This window comes from Bubalus kerabau, chromosome 6 (genome assembly GCF_029407905.1).
Source record: "Bubalus kerabau isolate K-KA32 ecotype Philippines breed swamp buffalo chromosome 6, PCC_UOA_SB_1v2, whole genome shotgun sequence".
NCBI lineage: Eukaryota > Metazoa > Chordata > Mammalia > Artiodactyla > Bovidae > Bubalus > Bubalus kerabau.
This window is the reverse complement of record NC_073629.1, coordinates 80,484,220-80,496,377: the sequence shown is the minus strand read 5'-3', so window position 1 is coordinate 80,496,377 and position 12,158 is coordinate 80,484,220. Positions and strand designations below refer to the sequence as shown.

Below are 12,158 nucleotides of genomic sequence, written 5' to 3'. Positions count from 1 at the left end.
TGCTAAAGCTGAAACTCCAGTACTTTGGCCACCTCATGTGAAGAGTTGACTCATTGGAAAAGATTGTGATGCTGGGAGGGATTGGGGGCAGGAGGAGAAGGGGATGACAGAGGATGAGATGGCTGGATGGCATCGCTGACTCGATGGACATGAGTCTGAGTGAACTCCGGGAGTTGGTGATGGACAGGGAGGCCTGGCATGCTGCGATTCATGGTGTCGCAAAGAGTCAGACATGACTGAGCGACTGAACTGAACTGAACTGAATAATTAGTGATGTTGAGCATCTTTTCATGTGCCTCTTGGCTGAAGAAATGTCTGTTTAGACCTTCTGCCCATTTTTTGTTTGGGTTGTTTGTTTTGATATTGAGCCACGTGAGCTGTTTATAAATTTTGGAGGTGAATCTCTTGTTGGTAGCATCGTTTACAAATATTTTTTTCCCACCCTGAGTTGTCTTTTGTTTGTTTATTGTTTCCTTTGCTGTGAAAAACTTTTGAGCTTAATTAGGTCGCATTTGTTCATTTTTGTATTTATTTCCATTATGCTGCTGCTGGTGCTGGTGCTGCTAAGTCGCTTCAGTTGTGTCCAACTCTTAGTGAGCCCATGGACTGCAGCCTACCAGGCTTCTCCGTCCATGGATTTTCCAGGCAAGAGTACTGGAGTGGGGTGCCATTGCCTTCTCCGTCCATTTTGCTAGGAGACATTAAAAAAGATATTGCTGAGATTTATGTCGAGTATTCTGCCTATGTTTTCCTCTAAGATCTTTGAATATCTGGTCTTACATTTAATTCTTTAATCCATTTTGAGTTTATTTTTGTGTGGTGTTAAAGGGGGCTTCCCTGGTAGCTCAGACAGTAAAGAATCTGCCTGCAACCTGGATTTGACCCCTGGGTGGGGAAGATACCCTGGAGGAGGAAATGGCAACCTATTCCAGTATTCTTGCCTAGAGAATTCCATGGAGAGAAGAGCCTGGCAGGCTACAGTCTGTGGGGTCACAAAAAGTTGGATACAACTGAGAGACTTAACACACATACACGGTGTGTGTTACACATAACATCCCTTATGTGTGATACACATGATGTTACATATGATACATATGATGTCACACCATATGATCATATGATGTGATACATATGTGTGATATTATGTGTGATATACATAACATCCCTTAAAGAATGTTCTAATTTCATTTTTTTTTCACATGTAAATGTCCAGTTTTCCCAGTACCACTTGTTGAAGAGACTGTCTTTTCTCTATTGTATAGTCTTGCCTCCTCTTTCATAGATTAATTCACCATAAGTGTGTGCATTTATTTCTGGGCTTTCTATCATGTTCTTTGGATTTAAATGTCTGTTTTTGTGCCAGTATCCTACTTTTTTGATGATTGTATCTTTATAGTATAGCCTAAAATCAGGGAGCCTGATTCCTCCAGCTCCATTTTTCTTTTTCAAATTTGCTTTGGCTCTTCAGGGTCTTTTGTGTCTCCATTAAAATATAAAGATTTTTTTGTTTTAGTTCTGTGAAAAATGCCATTTTGCATTGAATCTGTAGATTGTTTTGGATGGTATAGTCATTTTAACAATATCAGTTCTTCAAATCTAAGAACATGGTATATCTTCCCATCTGTTTGTGTCATCTTTGCTTTCTTTCATCAGCATCTTATAGTTTTTGTAGTTCAGGTCTTTTGCCTCCTTAGGTAAGTTTATTCCTAGGTATTTTATTCTTTTTAATATGATGGTAAATGGGATTGTCACATGGTCCACAGCCTTGTCTAACTCAATGAAACTATGAGCCATGCTGTGTAGGGTTGCCCAAGATGGATGGGCCATGGTGGAGAGTTCTGACAAAACGTGGTCCACTGGAGAAGGGAATGGCAAACCACTTCAGTATTCTTGCCTTGAGAACCCCATGAACAGTATGAAAAGGGAAAGAGATAGGACACTGAAAGATGAACTCCCCAGATTGGTAGGTGCCCAATATGCTCCTGGAGAACAGTGGAGAACTAACTCCAGAAAGAATGAAGAGATGGAACCAAAGCAAAAATGACACCCAGTTGTGGATGTGACTGGTGATGGAAGTAAAGTCCGATGCTATAAAGAACAATATTGCATAGGAACCTGGAATGTTAGGTCCATGAATCAAGGCAAACTGGACGTGGTCAAACAGGAGATTGCACGAGTGAACATCGACAATTTAGGAATCAGCGAAATAAAATGGATTGGAATGGGTTTTAACTCAAATGACCATTATATCGACTACTGTGAGCAAGAATCCCTTAAAAGAAATGGAGTAGCCATCATAGTCAACAAAAGAGTCCAAAATGCAGTACTTGGATGCGATCTCAAAAATGACAGAATGATCTCTGTTTGTTTCCAAGGCAAACCATTCAATATCACAGTAATCCAAGTCTATGCCCCAACCAATACTGCTGAAGAAGCTGAAGTTGAACAGTTCTATGAAGACCTACAAGACCTTCTAGAACTCACACCCAAAAAAGATGTCCTTTTCATTATAGGGGACTGGAATGAAAAAGTAGGAAATCAAGAAATACCAGGTGTAACAGGAAAATTTGGCCTTTGAGTACAGAATGAAGCAGGGCAAAGGCTAATAGAGCTTTGCCAAGAGAACACACTGGTCATAGCAAACACCGTCTTCCAACAACACAAGAGAAGACTCTACACCTGGACATCACTGGATGGTCAATACCGAAATCAGATTGATTATATTCTTTGCAGCCAAAGAAGGAGAAGCTTTATACAGTCAGCAAAAACAAGACTGGGAGGTTACTGTGGCTCAGATCATGAACTCCTTATTGCCGAATTCAGACTTCAATTGAAGAAAGTAGGGAAAACAACTAGACTATTCAGGTATGACTTAAATCAAATTCCTTATGATTATACAGTGGAAGTGAGAAATAGATTCAAGGGATTAGATCTGATAGAGAGCCTGATGAACTATCAACAGAGATTTGTGTCATTATACAGGAGGCAGTGATCAAGACCATCCCCAAGAAAAAGAAATGCAAAAAGGCAAAATGGTTGTCTGAAGAGGTCTTACAAACAGCTATGAAAAGAAGAGAAGCAAAAGACAAAGGAGAAAAGGAAAGATATATGCAGCATTCCAAAGAATGGCAAGGAGAGATAAGAAAACTTTCCTAAGTGATCAGTGCAAAGAAATAGAGGAAAACAATAGAATGGGAAAGACTAGAGATCTCTTCAAGAAAATTAGAGATACCAAGGGAAATTTTCATGCAAAGATGCACTCAATATAGGACAGAAATGGTATGGACCGAACAGAAGCAGAGATATTTAGAAAAGGTGGCAAGAATACACAGAAGAACTATACAAAAAAGATCTTCACAACCCTGATAATCACAATGGTGTGATGACTCACCTAGAGCCAGACATCCTGGAATGTGAAGTCAAGTGGGCTTTAGGAAGCATCATTATGAACAAAGCTAGTGGAGGTGATGGAATTCTACTTGAGCTAAATTCTACTTGAGCTAAATTCTAATTAGCTACTTTAGCTAATTCTTCTTGAGCTATTTCAAATCCTAAAAGATGATGCTGTGAAAGTGCTTCACTCAATATGCCAGCAAATTTGGAAAGCTCAACAGTGGCCACAGGACTGGAAAGGTTGGTTTTCATTCCAATCCCCCAAAAAAGGCAATGCCAAAGAATGCTCAAACTACCACACAATTGCACTCATCTCACACACTAGCCAAGTAATGCTCAAAATTCTCCAAGCCAGGCTTCAACAGTACGTGAACCACGTGAACCGTGAACTTCCAGATGTTCAGGCTGCGTTTAGAGAAGGCAGAGGAACCAGAGATCAAATTGCCAGCATCTATTGGATCATCAAAAAAGCAAGAGAAATCCAGAAAAACATCTACTTCTGCTTTATTGACTATGCCAAAACCTTTGACTGTGTGGGTCACAATAAACTGTGGAAAATTCTGAAAGAGATGGGAATATCAGACCACCTGACCTGCCTCCTGAGAAATCTGTATGCAGGTCAAGAAGCAACAGTTAGAACTGGACATGGAACAACAGACTGGTTCCATATTGGGAAAGGAGTATGTCAAGGCTATATATTTACTGGGCTTATTTAACTTGTATGCAGAATACATCATGAGAAATGCTGGGCTGAATGAAGCACAAGCTGGAATCAAGATTTCTGGGAGAAATATCAATAACCTCAGATATGCAGATGACACCACATTTATGGCAGAAAGTGAAGAGGAACTGAAGAGCCTCTTGATGAAAGTGAAAGAGGAGAGTGAAAAAGCTGGCTTAAAACTCAACATTCAAAAAATGAAGATCATGGCATCTGGTCCCATCACTTCATGGCAAATAGATGGGGAAACAATGTGAACAGTGAGAGAATTTATTTTTGGGGGCTCCAAAATCACTGCAGATGGTGATTGCAGCCATGAAATTAAAAGACGCTTGCTCCTTGGAAGAAGAGTTATAACCAACCTAGATGCTATTAAAAAGCAGAGACATTGTCAACAAAGGTCTGTCTAGTCAAGGCTATGGTTTTTCTAGTAGTCATGTATGGATGTGAGAGTTGGACTGTAAAGAAAGCTGAGCGCCGAAGAATTAATGTTTTTGAACTGTGGTGTTGGAGAAGACTCTTGAGAGCCCCTTGGACTGCAAGGAGATCCAACCAGTCCATCTTAAATGAAGTCAGTCCTGAATATTCATTGAAAGGACTGACGTTGAAGCTGAAACTCCAATACTTTGGCCACCTGATGCAAAGAACTGACTCATTTGAATAACCCTGATGCTGGGAAAGATTGAGGGTGGGAGAAGGGGATGACAGAGGATGAGATGGTTGTGTGGCATCACCGACTCAATATACATGAGTTTGAGTAAACTTTGGGAGTTGGTGATGGACAAGGATGCCTGGCGTGCTGCAGTCCATGTGGTCACAAAGAGTGGGACACAACTGAGCGACTGAACTGAACTGAACTGAAAATGGGATTGTTTTTTAATGCCTCTTTTTGATCTTTCACTGTTAGTGTGTAAAAGTGCAGCAGATTTTTGTGTATTTATTTTGTATCCTTCAACTTTACTGAATTTGTTGATGATCTTTAGCACTTCTGTAGTAGCATCTTTTCTGGTAGGATTTTCTATGTATAGTATCATATCATGTGCAAACAGTGACAGTTTTACTACTTTTCTTATTTGGATTCCCTTTATTTCTTTTTCCAGAGAATATACTTTGGATGATTTAGTTCTTAGAATGTGTTGCTAACTTACTTTAGGGTCCTGCGTATTGTCAATTTATATGTTAATATATGTATACTTTCAAAGAATGTACATTCTGAGATTGTTTCACATTCTACATATATGCCATCATGTCAGTTTTTAAAATCTTATACTACAAGTCTTCTGTATCCCCACTAACTTTTTTCTCATCTATTAGTTACTAAGAGGGGATTAAACTCCCATTATGACTTTAGATTTCCTGTTTCTCTTTTTATATTTGCTAAGTTTTGCTTTTATTAACTTTGAGACTCTGTTTTTAGGTGCCTGCCATATAAATTTAGAGTTGATATATCTGTATTATGAAATGTTTCTTCTTTTCTCAAGTAATGCTTCCTACTTTAAAGTCTACCTTTCTGAAACTAATAGAACCATATCAGCTTTCTTTGGGCTAATATGTACACGGTATATCTTTTTTCATATTTATATTTAAGTTTTTCTATGCTCTTATGTTTTAATATGAATCTTCTTGAGAAACATATAAAGTTTTAAAAAGTCCAGTCTGACAGTTCTGGTCTTCAGTTTGAGTATTTAAAGCTTTTATTATAATTATTCATGTTTGTTTCTTCTTTGTGTTCTGTTTTTTGTACCACTTTCTTCTTTTTTGCTGTTTTTTGGACTAATCAAGCATTATTTTTAATTTTCCCTTTTTTTCACTACTAGCATGTTGCATATTTTTTCTCATTTTACTTTTCATTTTGTGTATATGTGATTACCCCAGTTCTACTTATCACACTCAGACAACATTAGACTCTGGCAACACTTTTACTTCATCCTGTGTCTTCCCCTTACCCATCCTCCCTCCCCCACCTTCTGCCTCTTGTGTGATTATTATTATTCATTTAAATTTTATTTGATCCCCCATGAGACACTAGCATCACTGTTTCATTAAAGTTTTTTAAACTGGAGTATAAATACATTACAATGTTGTGTTGGTTTCTGCTTGTAACAACATAAATCAGCTGTAAATATCCACATATCCTCTCCCTCTTGAGCCTCCCTGTCACCACCACCCTCTCCCCCATGCAGCATCATTGTTTTTTACAATCAGTTTTCACTTAGATGTACTCACATATTTTCCCGATCCATTGCTTTTTGCTATTTTCTGAATTTATGTGTTTTTCCCTAGGGATCTTCCTTTCCGAATTAAAAAAAAAAAAAAGACTTCCTTTGTATTACTTGTAATACATATTTTCTATGAAAGAATATTCTGTGTTTTTTTTTTCTGGAAATGAATTATCTTTACCTTTGCTTTTGAAGATAATTTCATTGGATGAATGGAGGATGCAGTACACCCCCTTTCACCCCCCAATACACACTTTAAAGTTGCCATTCCATTGTCTTTGGCTTTTATCTTTTCTTGGCAATGTTGGCTGTCAGTCTTATTGCTATTTGATGTGATGTCTTTTTTCTCTGCCTACTTTTAAGAGTTTATATATTTCATTTGTGGTAGCTTTTTTAGGCATGATTTTTTCCCTTCTGTTTATCCAACTTGGAATTTTCAACCTTTCTTTAATTTGTGAGATGATGTTTTTTGTAATTCTCTGCCATTATATTTTCAAATATTATTTTTGCTCCTTTTTTCCTCTCTTTTGGGTTCTTTTATGTTAGAAATTTTAACCCTCATCAATGTATTCCTTACTTTATTATCTGTATTCTTACTCTTCCTCTTTTTCAGTTTGATTATTTTTTGCTGTTTTAAGGTTCACTAACTAGCTCTCTTTGTTGTGTCTAATGTATTATTATGCAATCTATTAATTTAATTTCATTTTATATTTTTCAGTTTTAAAGTTTTTGTTATTAAAAAGTAGGTTCACCATCTTGTAATCTATTTTCTCAAATATATAATCACAGTCATCTTAAAGACCATGTTTAATACAACTTTATTAAAGACCATCTTTAATACAACTCCGGTGTATGGGTCACTTGTATGTCTACCTTTTCTGTTTTTCCTTCTTGACTTCTTTCTTCATATGCCTGACAATATTTTATTGTTGAGCATTATGTATAAAGATGATCTGAATGATGTCTTCTGTTTTATGAGAGTATTTCTGCTACCCTTTGATGGCTCAGATGGTAACGAATATGCCTACAATGCAGGAGACCTGGGTTTGATCCCTGGGTCAGAAGATCCCCTGGAGAAGGAAATGGCAACCCACTGCAATATTCTTACCTGACAGGGTACAGTTCATGGGGTTGCAAAGTGTCAGACACAACTGGGTGACTAACACACTCACTTGCCCACAGTAGAAAGGAAATTGCCTCTATCCAGTCAGGCACTCAGTTCAGTTAAGGATGTTTTGCAGACATTCAAAATTTGGTCTGTTTTGGGTTTACCCAATTCTAGATCCCCAGGAATGCTGACTGAGCACCTGAGATGAGAGCCTCAGCAGGTCCTAAACTCCAGTTTTTGTGTTCCTATACTGTGAGTCCGTTGGAAGCTCTACTCTGCAAAAATGCTCATTCTGCTTTTCATTTCTTTTCTCCTTGGCTCTGAGCCCCTAGCCTTGTACAGCTGAGTTAGCAATACTCTTGGGAAAAAGTTTATATCAGACTCACTTCTCTGGGCCCCTGCAGGATGTGCCTTTTCAGTTCTGAACTCCACTTGCATTTTTACAGCCCCACAAGAGTGGCTAAAGTCCTGCAGTCTTCTCTGTCTCTTAACATCTGCTCTCTTCCTGGCTTCTCAACTTCTTTCCCCATGCCAAGAATCAGCAAATAACCCCTGAGGGAAAAATGAGCTTTCAGAAAGTTGGACTTACCTCAGTGAGCTTTCTTTTTCTCCAGGATCTGGCTCCTCAAATCCTGACTACTCAGCAACTCTCCAGTTACATCAACAGATGTTTTTGGATTTTATCTGGCTTTTTTAATTGCCCTCAGCAGACATATTGGTCTTCTACATTCTACTCTATTTTAGCTAGAAGTTGAACCAGATCTTTTCTTTTTTCTTTTTAGTGTAGATGATATTAAACATCTTATACAAAGTATAAAAGATATGTGCAGTTGATTTCTAGTTACTGCTTTTTATTCTAGTTATTCTGTTTCTTGCTTATTAAAAGCTTGTGTCTTCTTTCCTCATATTTCTCTGGAATGCTTACACATTTTTTGTTGTTGCTTTTTTCCAGAGAAAATGTATTACTAAATGACTTTTTCATTTTCCTGAGTCTGGCCCTCCATCCAATTGTTTACTACTTTTGTGATTTTTATGACTTGAAATTGTCAACTCTCACTTCCTAAGTTCAGATATAATTCTGAAATTTACAAAATAATTTGAATTATTGAATTACAATAAATTTTAGAACACTTGATTCAAACCTTTATACTGTAGATGAGTACTTTTTTCCCCCCAACTCCTTCCCAGGATGCAGGTTATTTATAGTGTAGTTGCACCCATGATTTAATTTTGCTGTGTCCTTAGTCTTTCAAGGACAAGTTCAGTTCATTCACTTGATAATCTCATACTTTTTGAGCACTTATGTACTAGACTTTCCTATAGTTTTAGGAGTTAAGTAGGGCAATAAATAATTCTACTCACATGTGACATAAAACGAAAAGGTGACCAGATGATCGGTGCATTACTCACTTGTGGAAATGTTTTCTATGTGTTTCCAAATTTTCTTTTAAAATGAAACAAAATAGTACTTATTTTTCAGTCTTTGCAGTGTTTTCCTACTCAATTGCTGGTAGTGTTCTGTTACTAAATCTGGCTGCTGGTTTTTTAGATATATTCAGTTTGTGAAAATTCACTGGGCTCAACACATAATTTGATCAGTTTTTAGTATTATCATTTTTGTACTTCAGTAAAAATTTTAAAAAGAACTAACTGTGAAAGTGCTGCACTCAATATGTCAGCAAATCTGGAAAACTCAGCAGTGGCCACAGGACTGGAAAAGGTCAGTTTTCTTTCCAATCCCAAAGAAAGGCAATGCCAAAGAATGCTCAAACTACTGCACAGTTGCACTCATCTCACACACTAGTAATGCTCAAAGTTCTCCAAGCCAGGCTTTGGCAATATGTGAACTGTGAAATTCCAGATGTTCAAGCTGGTTTTAGAAAAGGGAGAGGAACCAGAGATCAAATTGCCAGCATCCACTGGATCATCAAAAAAGCAAGAGAGTTCCAGAAAAACATCTATTTCTGCTTTATTGACTATGCCAAAGCCTTTGACTGTGTGGATCACAATAAACTGGAAAATTCTGAAAGCAATTGGAATACCAGACCACCTGACCTGCCTCTTGAGAAACCTGTATGCAGGTCAAGAAGCAACAGTTAGAACTGGACATGGAACAACAGACTGGTTCCAAATAGAAAAGGGGTACATCAAGGCTATATATTGTCACCCTGCTTATTAACTTATATGCAGAGTATATCATGAGAAACACTGGGCTGGAAGAAGCACAAGCTGGAATCAAGATTGCCGGGAGAAATATCAATAACCTCAGATATGCAGATGACACCACCCTTATGACAGAAAGTGAGGAAGAACTAAAAAGCCTCTTGATGAAAGTGAAAGAGGAGAGTGAAAAAGTTGACTTAAAGCTCAACATTCAGGAAACGAAGATCATGGCATCTGGTCCCATCACTTCATGGGAAATAGATGGGGAAACAGTGGAAACAGTGGCTGACTTTCTTTTTGGGGGCTCCAAAATCACTGCAGATAGTGATTGCAGCCATGAAATTAAAAGACACTTACTCCTTGGAAGGAAAGTTATGACCAACCTAGATAGCATATTAAAAAGCAGAGACATTACTTTGTCAACAAAGTTCTGTCTAGTCAAGGCTATGGTTTTTCCAGTGGTCATGTATGGATGTGAGTTGGAGTGTAAAGAAAGCTGAGTGCCGAAGAATTGATGCTTTTGAGCTGTGGTGTTGGAGAAGACTCTTGAGAGTCCCTTGGACTGCAAGGAGATCCAAACAGTCCATCCTAAAGGAGATCAGTCCTGGGTGTTCATTGGAAGGACTGATGTTGAAGCTGAAACTCCAATACTTTGGCCACCCGATGAGAAGAGCTGACTCATTTGAAAAGACCATGATTCTGGGAAAGATTGAGGGCAGGAGGAGAAGGGGACGATGGAGGATGAGATGGTTGGATGGCATCACTGACCCAATGGACATGAGTTTGGGTAAACTCCAGGAGTTAGTGATGGACAGGGAGGCCTGGCCTGCTGCTGTTCATGGGGTTGCAAAGAGTTGGACACGGCTGAGCGACTGAACTGAATACTATAATGTCAAATCTAAAGAAAGTGCCAAAGACAAGAAAGCTTGAAAACCATTGATCTAGTGTAGCCTCCAATCCCTAGGGTGATCAGGGAAGAGAAGACTGAAACTTAGTAAAGGGAGTGTCTCATGGAACAAAGATGGGCACTCAGGCTCTCTGACTCCTAGTTGTGTCTTACTTTTCTTACTGGTTGGTTCAGGAAAAGCAGAAGAAGGAGAAACTCAGCATGCAGCAACATTGGAGCTTGATGATATTCTCAGAACCCCAAATGCAGCTTGTGTGAGTCAGCACTTCCTACTCTTTTTCTACCCTCTTCTCTGGTCATTTAAAAACAGATCCTTTTATCTCAGGCAAACTTGGAGATGGTTATTTTATCACCTAAGAATCATTTGACTATGTATGCTTAGGAAAGAGGGTGATTTGTGCCTGTGAAATCTAACAAGGGCCCAGCACAAGGTACATCTGTTCCCATTTCTAAGCCATTTTTAGTTTGATGCTGTATAGTTTAAATTTAGAATACTTTTTTTTTTTTTTCAAACTGGGGGTGATGGTGCAGAGATTGAACCCAGCTGTGAGTTCTGCTGCTGTGAAATGAATGGGGGAAAATCTGGGAACTCGTGTTTAAAAAAGAGGACTCAAGAAAGAGGGTGGCAGGGCAGGGTACTTGCCTTAATTGGGGTCGGGTGGACCGGTAAGAAGAAAGAAACAGTGGGAGATATCTCTGTTTCCCCTCCTGCTTCTACAAGACTTGGCCTACTGAGGATGTGGTGAGGGTATTTTATGTATAAACACACACACACAGGCATACACTCAGACACATACACCTTGGACTTGGTAGTGAATCATAAAGTCACGTTGGATGCATTTTACTTTCTTAAAGGCTAAATCTTGAGTTCCCCAAATGCTGTTCCTTCTGCTTGGAATCTACTTACCTTCCTCTTGCCCAGCCGTCAGTTCTTCTGCTCCTCTTTTAAGTAGTAGCTTCCTCAGGAAGAGTTTCTCTCACCCTAGGCCCCTCCCCATGCCCTGCCTTATAACATGCCCTCAGAGCGTTCTGTTTTCCCTTTCATGTCACTTCCAATACTTTAAATTACTATATTAAATTCAGGCAGATCACAGACCTTCAAAATATACTGTAAAAAGCAGGAAAGGAGAAGAAAAAAGGAAAGAAGAGAAGAAAGGAGGGATAGAGGTGAAAGAAGACAGCCATGTTTGGATCCCTCCTCTCAGAGACTGGCAAGATGGGCAGTTTGAGTCTCTGAGTCTCAGTCTTCTCATTTTCAAAACTGAAAGAGTAATTCAGGTATGCTGCATTTTATTGCACTTTGCAGATACTGTGTATTTTTTTTTTTTTTTTACAAGTTGAAAGTTGTAAAACCCAGTATGTGTCTGAGTGTATGCCTGTGTGTGTGTGTGTTTATACATAAAATACCCTCACCACATCCTCAGTAGGCCAAGTCTTGTAGAAGCAGGAGGGGAAACGGAGATATCTCCCACTGTTTCTTTCTTCTTACCGGTCTACCCGACCCCAATTAAGGCAAGTACCCTGCCCTGCCACCCTCTTTCTTGAGTCCTCTTTTTTAAACACGAGTTCCCAGATTTTCCCCCATTCATTTCACAGCAGCAGAACTCACAGCTGGGTTCAATCTCTGCACCAACCCAGCAACCCTGG

General features: G+C 38.9%; 1 protein-coding gene across 2 annotated transcripts in view; it reads left to right on the top strand.

Annotated features, from left to right (window-relative positions):
• The window catches only part of DNAJC6 (DnaJ heat shock protein family (Hsp40) member C6), a 175,558-nt gene that overhangs the window by 19,214 nt on the left and 144,186 nt on the right, over window positions 1-12,158 (top strand). The window contains exon 1 of one of the 2 annotated variants that reach the window (XM_055585568.1): window positions 11,479-11,789. The exons of the other annotated variant lie outside the window; for it this stretch is intronic. The gene's annotated coding sequence lies outside the window, so the exon portion shown is untranslated. Of the gene's footprint in view, window positions 1-11,478; window positions 11,790-12,158 lie in introns of those variants that run through there. 2 annotated transcript variants of the gene reach the window in all.